Genomic DNA, 12,280 nt, shown 5'->3' with positions numbered 1-12,280 from the left:
GGGGAAATAAAGGACAGGAGCAGATGAGCAAACCCTCCCATCGGCGGAGCCAACCTGTGATCAGGGGAAAGTGCTCTGCGCTGCCGTGGCCGCAGGCCGCTCCGCTCACACTCACACATTGGACCCGGGGCGGAACAAATGATCACAGATGATCATATCGGAGGCTGCTGGGCTGCTGCTGGGCTGCTGTAGCGGCTCACAATGCGCACAGAGCCGGGCTGGAGAAGCAACTCTGCGGGGCTAGAATCACACAGAGCGGTTTACTGCGCACTGCTGAGACAGGGCAGCACTTTCTGATGGGACTCGCATTGATCTGACCTGGAGCTGAAACTGTCCAAGTACCAGCAGCACCTGGAGCAAGTAAGTTCATGCCGGTTTTAGTCGGGGTGTTGCTATACTCGTATTGTAACTTGGACTCCATCTTGATTTCATGTACGGCATCCTTTACATCACTCTTGTCTCAATGTCTGTTGCTCAATTTAAACGAGACCATTAGCGTGGGACTGACGGGAGAAGTGCACGGAGCATGCGTCGATCGATTATCATCGCATAACGTTGTGGACAGCCTCATGCCACAGTACAATACGTCATATTTGTATGTACGGGTTAAGTAGATAATCGTGAAGTGTCGTGTCATTATAGTCCCGTGCTTACAAGGATTATTATCTGCTGGTAACATGCATTATCATGCACCGATCAGAACATTATGCCCACTGACAGGTGAAGTGAATAACACTGATAATCTCGTCATCATGGCACCTGTCAGTGGGTGGGATATATTAGGCAGCAAGTGAGCATCTTGTCCTCGAAGTTGATTGTGTTAGAAGCAGGAAAAATGGGCAAGCGTAAGGATCTGAGCGACTTTGACAAGGGCCAAATTGTGATGGCTAGACGACTGGGTCAGAGCATCTCCAAAACTGCAGCTCTTGTGGGGTGTTCCCGGTCTGCAGTGCTCAGTACCTATCAAAAGTGTCCAAGGAAGGAAAAGCGGTGAACCGGCGACAGGGTCATGGGCGGCCAAGGCTCACTGATGCACGTGGGGAGCGAAGGCTGGCCCGTGTGGTCCGATCCAACAGACGAGCTACTGTAGCTCAAATTGCTGAAAAAGTGAATGCTGGTTCTGATAGAAAGGTGTCAGAACACACAGTGCATCGCAGTTTGTTGCGTATGGGGCTGCGTAGCCGCAGACCAGTCAGGGTGCCCATGCTGACCCCTGTCCACTGCCGAAAGCATCTACAATGGGCACGTGAGCATCAGAACTGGACCACGGAGCAATGGAAGAAGGTGGCCTGGTCTGATGAATCACGAGTTCAAGGTGTTGACTTGACCTCCAAATTCCTCAGATCTCAATCCAATCGAGCATCTGTGGGATGTGCTGGACAAACAAGTCCGATCCATGGAGGCCCCACCTCGCAATTTACAGGACTTGAAGGATCTGCCGCTAACGTCTTGGTGCCAGATACCACAGCACACCTTCAGAGGTCTAGTGGAGTCCATGCCTTACGGGTCAGGGCTGTTTTGGCGGCAAAAGGGGGACCTACACAATATTAGGCAGGTGGTCATAATGTTATGGCTGATCGGTGTATATACACAATTCAGGCTATAGAGGTTGTGCGTTTCACTTGAAGGTACAGGTATCGTTTTAGAAACTAAAGTTTTGTATTACATATGGAATGTGATTTGATCATCTTCTAAGTTTTCCAAATTCAGAGCTTCAGCTGGTGACCAAAGGTGGACTTCCAAACTATAATACTGCCTGTGTGTGATGAGATAACAATTCATGTTTTATAAACTAGTATTTACTTGAAACAGAAAAAACAAACTACTTATACCATTAATGTGAACAAAAATATAACACTGTCACATGCTTCAATAAAAGTATTTAATAGTATCAATACTTACATTTTGGAAACATTTGTACAAAAAAAAATATAAATCCCATTGAGGTACACTTAATTTTAAAACTACATCATATTGTCATGAATATGTATTCCAAATGACATGCACATTGAATGGATTTAAGTGTATGTTGCTAAGGAGTTTATAAAGAGAATGTCAGGGGAACTTTAACAGCAATTTTCTCTATTTTGTATATTCCAAGTAATGGGACTTTAAAATGTCATACCTTTGTGAGGAATTAACATATCTTAACAAGATATATCATTATAAGGAAATGATCCAGCTCAATCACAAGGTTGCTAAGGGTGCGAATGAGGGCAGCGGCATTGTGGGAGAGAGCAACCAGACGGGTTTCAATATACATGGTTTATTTCAGTTAATTAAAATCAATTAAAATGCAAAGTTTTAAAGTTTTAAAAATAAACAGACACAACCAGAGAGGAGGTAGTGAGGATTTCAATACCGTCCTTTCATTTCTCTCCTCCCTCACTTCCCACTGCCTCCGCTCCGTCTCAGGAGGGGCCACCCCGTAACTGCGCCGACACAGGGGCTTTAAATAGTCAATTCAATTATTCAATTAAACATTGCACTGCAGGGGACGACGACGACACAAATTAGCACATGCAAATGTGCAATGCGTGCATATAATCAAAAGTAATCAAAGTGGAGAAAGGTACAGTGGGCTGAGACCATTACAGAGCCTATATTTTATATCATATTATATTGATGTATGTATTTTGTGACTAAATAGCCTCCATATTTTATAGCACACTTTACAAGGTAATATGCTGCAAGGGCTGCAATTGGAAATGCATTTGCACCAACATTTTGTGCCAGCGTCACAGCCCTGTCTGTGTTTTGTCCGTGGTAAGAACAGCTGCAACGTTGATTCTCTGCACCTGAAATGTTTGACTCGCTCCCCTTTCCCAACTTGCACAGGCAATCATATGCAAATTAGGAAAGTGTCCATCTTTTTAGGATTTGTCAGATCGTGGAAAACAGTTGCTATTTGACATGCCATGACGTCATTCAGTTGTTGTAAAGTCGAAATCCAATTTGATGAATCACAAACAGTTCTTAAACCGATCTTATTCTGGCCATAATAAGGATTTTTCAAACTGACAATTTGTTGAATAGGGCCCTATATCCTGAAAACAGAATTGACAGAATACGTGAAAACTTTATGGATGCTAAGCAGCAAATATTACGAAAATACAGATTCAACAAACAGACAATTTTAGATATATGTGCCATATGTAATTCCTGTATTGCCTATGACCACAGCACTACATGTTTATGCCTACAGGCTGTCACAGACCTCTAACGGTGGAAAGCGATTGCATTGTGTCAGTTGGTTCAACGTGACCCAATAAATTCGCTTTCCGATTTCAGAAAGAGCAAGCAATGACCCATGGTTTTTCCAGGGATAGCATTCTAGAGGCCTTTTTGTTGTTGTAATGCAACCGTTATTTCACATGAAAGCCCAGTTGATACAGAACATAAGTATCCGTTTTAGCAATGCATAGTTCTCTCTGCTCTTTTCAGCTCCTCCACTCTGCACAATTGACCTAATTAGATCATTGACAGCTCCGCACGCACCAGACGTTACATAATGTTCAGTCAGTCTGTCTTTTCAATGTGCGGTGAGTCATGATGCGCAAGCTCGGATCAGGTGAAGTGCAAAGAGTTCCTGTAATCGCACAGCTGTACCGGTATGCGGGGGGGTCGCACACACCGGCAGGCCAGAGCAGGGCCAGCACCTTCACAAAAACAGGGAGACTGTTTCAGCAGGTACCACACCTGGTATAGGAGTCTTGCAACCAATCAGAGTCCAACTCAGTCGCTGTAGTAATTAGCAGCTTCATACTAAATTAAACCACATGTGAATATGTAAAAGAAAAGTGCACTGAAAGTAAATAAATAACGTGATTAATTAAATAATAAGTTAAGGTAAAACATATACAAATGTGTACAAAACAACAGCGTAACATTTGGATATTGCATTGTAGTTTTGTTTCATAAGAACATAAGAAAGTTTACAAACGAGAGGAGGCCATTTGACCCATTGTGCTCGCTTGGTGTCCATTAATAACTGAGTGACCCAAGGATCCTATCCAGTCTGACTTTAAATGTTCCCAATCCCAAATGTACCCACATCGCTGGGGAGTTTGTTCCAGATTGTGACGCCTCTCTATGTGAAGAAGCGTCTCCTGTTTTCTGTCTTGAATGTATTGAATCCCAATTTCCACATGTGTCCCTGCTGATCTGGAAATAAAGAGCGTTTTCCCATGTTTGTTATGGGGTTTGTTGACTTCTGGATTGAATCTGTGCTGCAGTTGGGCTATAAAGGAAATGCTGGTTAAAGGGGTTTGCAGTCAGTACTATTCAGATTGCAGCTATAGACCTTGTGATCTGTCTGCTTTGTCACTGGGGATCTGCTATCAAGCCACTGCATTGCTTCTCACTGTGTGAGAAAAAGAGAGAGAGAAGATAAGATATAAATGTGCCTGATTGGACAGGCAAGAATCAAGGAGGGAGGACTTATTCAAATCAAGGCATTTGCTGTAAATTATTGTTCTACTAATAATTTACAATATTTTACAAACTGCTCTTAGATTCAGCCATTCCCATCAATAATACATTTTAAACAGACTTTATTTAATAAGTTAAAACAGGTAACTAAACTAAAAACAGAATATTTGGCTATGTATGATAGGGATCCGGTGTGTATGGTTTTGGGGATAAGGGGTTGTGTTCAGTTTTGTAGCATTTTAGGTATAGGTGTATCTGTGGTCCATTTGTCCTCATCCAGAGCTGTCTTCATTGTTGGATTATAGCAATTGTTGATGTTGTATTTCTGGCCAATGATTGTCTGTCTGTATTTGATTGAAGTGAGTCTGCATGGTTTTGAATTTTCTGTAATCTGTTTGTCTGGTTTGGTGAGGCAATGATCCAGGCTAATCAGAGATCTGATGTAGCTGGTATAGACTTTCAGTACTGTTGGGGGTGGATCTTTGTTTCTTCAACAGTGATGGGTCGGGTAGGTGGGTTACAGTACGTATTGTTTTCTGCATTTCTGTCTACAATACTTTTCCAATCTTGGTCAAAGTGTGGATCATTGGGGCAGGAATGGACATTTTGTAAATATGTGTGTGTGTGTGTGTGCACGCTCTAGCATAGCCAAGGTGTGGCCGAATGTGGCAGTCACATCCCTTTCACTTATTGATCAGCAGACAAAGGACCCGGATGGGAGCGCACACAAGTACATTGAGAGAGGGGTAAACGTATAAACACAGACTCATTTCAGTGACGCCAGAAGAGCTTGAATCATCAAAATATGTTTAGAATATTGAATGCTTCTTGGCTTAGGAGAAAAATCTGGTATCTGGTCTTAGCTCAGATTGCAAACGTTAGCAGGAAGATTGGCTGAGATGCAGCACGGCACACAGGAGAAAGGCCACAGGCAGGGACTTCTATACAACAGTAAATAAAGCAGAGAGAGAGGGTGTGTATAGACTCTTCATACAGATAGACAAACTGCAGAGGTATAGGACTTTGGCATACTCACAAACAGAAAATACAATCTACAGTGTCCCTATTTTCAGTTCAAATCAAAGGATGGAATGCTGCAATGATTAAAGTATTAAATATCTACTCGTAAAGACACACTTAAAATGGAATGTACTAGATGTTTTTGTGCAGGTATATTGAAGCACAGTACAGTCTTTATATAAGGATAATATTATGTCAGTGCTTGCTGAACTATTTTAAACTTTTCTTTCTGTTCTTATGTTTACATGCAAGTTTGAGTCATGATGGCAAATGTTGTACTGTAAGTGACAGATTTAAATGGATAAGGCTGAAATACAACAACAGTATTACATAAACAAGTCCTTACCATTTTCATCCAGGAGGGCTTGCCATACTACTTTGTGTAACAGCAGAGTGGAAACTGAAGACCAACATGCTTTTAACATAACCTATTTCCACAATAGGTATATTTGAAAACACAAAATGGCACCAATATATGATGATCTGTTTTCTTTGGATTGCATGGACATGTGTGTAATGTACCTTTGATATACATGGTTTTGTATTGATATTCTAACCAAGCCACTTGAAGCATGTAGTGTTGCTTCCTTTATTAAAGAACAACCGAATTATAGTAAATCATGGAGAGGTTTTGCAATCCATGATACATATGGTGGCAGGGTGAATTAACAGCACTATTCATGTCCAGAAATAGCCCATGGGGGAAATTAGGCCAGTAGTCTATCCCAGGGGTAGTTCTGAGGGGCATCTACACACATTACACACACGTACAGAGCTACACACAAAGAGCCACCAGCTAGACAGTCTGACTGACGGTTATTTTACACAAGGATACAGAATCACAAAAAGGCCCACATTTGTACTAGAAACTAGGAACACTATCATATCACTCTCTTGCTATATTATTGTAAATACTCATTGAAGAGGCTGGGGCTAAAAGGGTTAACTAGTTTCGAGTTCTAAAAATCCTCCACTTTGAGGAAGTTAAAGATGTGTGTGTGCTGTGTGAATAACTATGACCTAACCCTGTCCTTGTCTATACTTAATGTTGACTGTACTTGACGTGCTTTATATAACAATAGGAAGATCTGTATCCAGACTGTCTGTACCATACAAGAAGTTGTTTTTTTCTGTGGTTCTCAAACACTGTCAAAAATATCGTCGGACCCTCTCTGTGTTATGAGCTTTGATAACGGACAACTTCCATGTCTGCCCAGCAACAAGATCTGTAATATGTCCTAAAGAGACTGACATGTCTGAAGAGATTGGCAGAGAGTCCGTCGCATCATGTATTATATCATATAAATATGTGTGTGTGTGTGTAAAGTGCCTTTAAGGATCTGCTATCATACAGACCCCCTCTGTGATCACATCCTTCCAACAGCTGTTTGTATCGCAATAAACTCCTATATTCACATACTTCTGGTTAATCGGTCTGACTTATTCGGAATAATCCATACGCAGATAAAAGTTGGATTCAACACTCATTAACTGATTAATTGACTGTCATCAATATGAAATTAAAGAGAGAGGTACCATTAACATCTTTCTTTTTTATTTGAATATACTAAATTAGCATAATACAGAAACAATGAAGATTCTCAGTATGAAATCTCTAAAACCGATAATAATTAATAATAATCAAAACAGAATTGGTGTATCTAATATATATATATATATATATATATATATATATATATATATATATATATATATATATATATATATATATATATATATATACACCGATCAGCCATAACATTATGACCACTGGTGAAGTGAATAACACTGATAATCTTGTTATCATGGCACCTGTCAGTGGTTGGGATATAATAGGCAGCAAGTGAACATTTTGCCCTCAAAGTTGATGTGTTAGAAGCAGGAAAAATGGGCAAGCGTAAGGATCTGAGCGACTTTGTGCCAAATTGTGATGGCTAGACAACTGGGTCAGAGCATCTCCAAAACTGCAGCTCTTGTAGGGTGTTCCCAGTCTGCAGTGGTCAGTACCTATCAAAAGTGGTCCAAGGAAGGAAAAGCAGTGAAACGGCAACAGGGTCAGGGTTGGCCAAGGCTCATTGATGTACGTGGGGAGCTCAGATTGCTGAAAAAGTTAATGCCGGTTCTGATAGAAAGGTGTCAGAACACACAGTGCATCGCAGTTTGTTGTGTATGGGGCTGCGTAGCCGCAGACCAGTCAGGGTGCCCATGCTGACCCCTGTCCACTGCCGAAAGTGCCTACAATGGGCACGTGAGCATCAGAACTGGACCACGGATCAATGGAAGAAGGTGGCCTGGTCTGATGAATCACGTTTTCTTTTACATCACGTGGTTGGCCAGGTGCGTGTGCGTCGCTTACCTGGGGAACACATGGCACCAGGATGCACTATGGGAAGAAGGCAAGCTGGCGGAGGCAGTGTGATGCTTTGGGCAATGTTCTGCTTGGGTCCTGCCATTCATGTGGATGTTACTTTGACACTGTAGCGTAAGGTACACTTATACATTTCAATTAAAGATGTGAATTTATAGTATCACCTTATCACGGATCCTGGAATCTTGTAGAACTCAATTTCCATAATAATTGGACGCAGACACCAATTCCAAAGATATAAATTGTCAAATGTATTAAAAACAAAGACTAAATGTAGCACTACACTAATTATACAAAAGGGAAAAACGAATTAAAATTCAACTCTAGATCATCACATCAAAGATAAATCACTTCCATGACCAAATCAAAGACCATGGGATTGCATATGATATCACACAAATCGTTAAACAAAAAAGGTTATAAACACATTGACTACAATACCAGTTAGTAAGACGAAGGTGAGTCTCTCATTAGTATTGTTAGTCGGACATCAAATAACTACGCAGGTCAGGTAACTTCTCGTTATATATATATATATATCAGTCTCATTTACGTTTAGGTGCCGAGAAAGATCCTATCATTACTTGTTACCACAATTTCCCTTAACTGATTATTATTCAATGATTAAGGATAGGCAGGGCCACCAATAATCTAATGTCTATTAACGTGTCAATTTCAGAATAGCTATTTAAATGACTGACACTTTCGTATTCAGTCGACTTAGTCAATTGTCCAGCTGTAAAACTCCACTGATCAGGTGGGCACAGGAGGGCAGCGCAGTCTGTAAAGTTCTTTATTTAATAAAGTCCTTTAAAAGAATTCTTTGTACGGCTCAATCTCCTTCTCCCAGTTTAACTCCTCTGTTGCTGGCAAAGACTTAGTTGGTTTCTGGTTCCGGTTCAGGCAACAGAGCTACAGGTTGAGCTGTGGCAGCGAGTTACTGGTTCAGGTGAGAGAGAGAAAGAGAGATATGCCATGCGCTGTCCTTTATACGCCTGTCAGATCAATAGGTGATTGGTTCTTGAGTTTGTGAGATTGGATTTCAGTTTCAGCCCCCAGTGTCCTATTGGAGGGGGGCTTGATTTATGACTGATGTCAATCCATGCCATCTTTTGGAAATGCCGGTTGGCCCGGGTTCGTAGCTTTGTGTCGGGATTTCGGCTCTCGTCCATTTCAAAGAGTTGTTATTACCTACAGGCCCCCTTCCCCACACATCTCATTGCAGGGATTCCAAGCTATTTGGCCTATTCTCGGTGCCATCCTCCCAAGACTGTCACTTTGATGTAAACCAGTTCACACGCTGATGAGTTAAGGAAATCTGATAACTTTGGGGGGGAGAGGTCTTCTTTAGATCAGTGCTTCAGCTCAGAGCTAAAATGCTCTTATCAGAATACACCCCCACACTTAACGTTACAACACGTACCACCTACCTAAGCATTGTTGCCGACCATGAACACCCTTTCATGGACATGGTATTCCCTGATGGAATTGGCCTCTTTCAGCAGGATAATGCGTCCTGCCACAAAGCGAAAATGGTTCAGGAATGGTTTGAGGAACACAACAACAGTTCAAGGTGTTGACTTGGCCTCCAAATTCCCCAGATCTTAATCCAATCGAGCATCTGTGGGATGTGCTGGACAAACAAGTCCGATCCATGGAGGCCCCACCTGGCAACTTACAGTGTGTCGGGCACAGATAGAGGAAGAGTGGACTCCCAGGTGTCATCTGTAAAAGTCAAGTCAAGGTCCTGTTCCCAGGCAGCCCTTAATATAGCTAATGAGTGAAAATGCAAATTTGATATATAGTTATATAATTTTGATAGGAAGCCTTTACCTGTTAGATCAAGTCTGAGAAGACAATCAATGACAGTCACCTGACCTGCACGAAATGTCTGATTTGTAAATACCTAAAAAAAAATGTGATTTAAGAATGTCAAATTTCTGAGAAAGCTGTTCAAATGAGCAAATAATATTCTCCATAAACAGATCTTTTAAGCACTTCAACCCCCTTCTATGACAATTAGAAAAAGCAGGATCATTTAGAGAGGTTATAAAATAATGATTCATAGCAATAGGAGAAAGCATTGAGAAAGAGTGAAAACCAAAGTTTCTCCTAAACTGGGCTCACATTTTAAGATACTTTTTGACAGCAGGATTGCAACTAAACCGAGAGGTAGACAGAGGAAGTGAAGTACAAATCAGAGCTAATAGAGAGGTAGATGAGCAGGAACTAAACTCCATAAAAACCCAGGCTGGCGCTGCATGTTGCAAGTGATATTGATGTCAGTATGAATTACACCGGATATTAGCTGACCAGTAATAAAATTGGAAGTTAGGCAAAGCCAAACCTCCCATCTGCTTAGGTCTCTGAAGAAAAGATTTACAAATTTGAGGACACCTCCCACTCCATATAAACAAAGAAATAATTGAATCTAGAGTGTTAAAAAAGATTTTGGAATAAAGACTGGGATACATTGAAAAAGATACAGACATTTAGGAAGTACATTCATTTTAACTGAGTTAATACAACCAATTAGCGAAAGAGGCAATGTAGACCAGCGTATAAAATCCTGTTTTACCTGTTCTAATAATAAGGAAAAATTTAATTTAAAAAGATCCGCAAAGGACTGTGTTACAGTAATTCCAAAATATGTGAAATTGTCTTTTGCAGTCTTAAAGGACAAAATTTGAATATTGCAAATTTACAGCAGCCAGGTTAATTGGGAATAATTCACTTTTGTGCAAATTGAGTCTATATCCGGAAAACTTACCAAACTGGTCCAAAATGGAATGGGCTTGAGGTAAAGATAATACCGGATTGGATAAATAAAGAAGTAATTGTCAGCATTAAGGGATACTTTTTGTTCTACTCCCCCTCAAACCACCCCCCACACCTGTTGGCTTCAACATAATGACACTGCGAGTGGCTCAATTGCAAGGGCAAAAAGAAGTGGACATAAATTACAGCCTTGCCTAGTACCACGATGTAAAGGAAAATATTTAGAGTTGATATTGTTAGTGCGCATTGAGGCAACTGGCAATGCATGAAGCAATTTGATCCATGAATAAACTTCTCACCAAATGCAAACCTTTTAAGTGTATAAAATAAATAGCCCCACTCCACCTTATGAAAGGCCTTCTCTGCATCCAAGAAATAAGAACCTCAGGCACAGGTTGTGAAGTTGACGTATATATTGCTATTGCGGTGACGCAATTTATATCCCATTGCGCTCTGCGTTAAACATTGCATTTATGTGTTTAATATAACTTGAAATGCTTAATCTTTTGAATGTATACTGGCAGATAGCAGTCTTTTAAATGCATAATAAGTCAATATAAGCAGATCGTAATCATACAGTTTGTCAGACCATGTCCATCCTTTATTTATAGTATTAGAAAGTGCCTATAACTGTGAATGTACGCATAGTAATGGTAAATTTAAAGCACGTCATGAAGACAATAATAGTTTAACAGAAAGTCCTTAAAAATAGTGCCAAATATTACATTAGAGAGCCCTTCCTTCACAATCCAGCAGAGGATAGTCGAACAAACGATATATATAAAGGATTATTAGGAACACCTGTTCAATTTCTCATTAATGCAATTATCTAATCAACCAATCACATGGCAGTTGCTTCAATGCATTTAGGGGTGTGGTCCTGGTCAAGACAATCTCCTGAACTCCAAACTGAATGTCTGAATGGGAAAGAAAGGTGATTTAAGCAATTTTGAGCGTGGCATGGTTGTTGGTGCCAGACGGGCCGGTCGGAGTATTTCACAATCTGCTCAGTTACTGGGATTTTCACGCACAACCATTTCTAGGGTTTACAAAGAATGGTGTGAAAAGGGAAAAACATCCAGTATGCGGCAGTCCTGTGGACGAAAATGCCTTGTTGATGCTCGAGGTCAGAGGAGAATGGGCCGACTGATTCAAGCTGATAGAAGAGCAACTTTGACTGAAATAACCACTCGTTACAACCGAGGTATGCAGCAAAGCATTTGTGAAGCCACAACACGTACAACCTTGAGGCGGATGGGCTACAACAGCAGAAGACCCCACCGGGTACCACTCATCTCCACTACAAATAGGAAAAAGAGGCTCCAATTTGCACAAGCTCACCAAAATTGGACAGTTGAAGACTGGAAAAATGTTGCCTGGTCTGATGAGTCTCGATTTCTGTTGAGACATTCAGATGGTAGAGTCAGAATTTGGCGTAAACAGAATGAGAACATGGATCCATCATGCCTTGTTACCACTGTGCAGGCTGGTGGTGGTGGTGTAATGGTGTGGGGGATGTTTTCTTTGCACACTTTAGGCCCCTTAGTGCCAATTGGGCATCGTTTAAATGCCACGGCCTACCTGAGCATTGTTTCTGACCATGTCCATCCCTTTATGACCACCATGTACCCATCCTCTGAAGGCTACTTCCAGCAGGATAATGCACCATGTCACAAAGGTCGA

Source organism: Amia ocellicauda, chromosome 9 (genome assembly GCF_036373705.1).
Source record: "Amia ocellicauda isolate fAmiCal2 chromosome 9, fAmiCal2.hap1, whole genome shotgun sequence".
NCBI classification, from domain to species: Eukaryota; Metazoa; Chordata; class Actinopteri; order Amiiformes; family Amiidae; genus Amia; species Amia ocellicauda.
Note: the sequence above shows the minus strand (reverse complement) of the source record.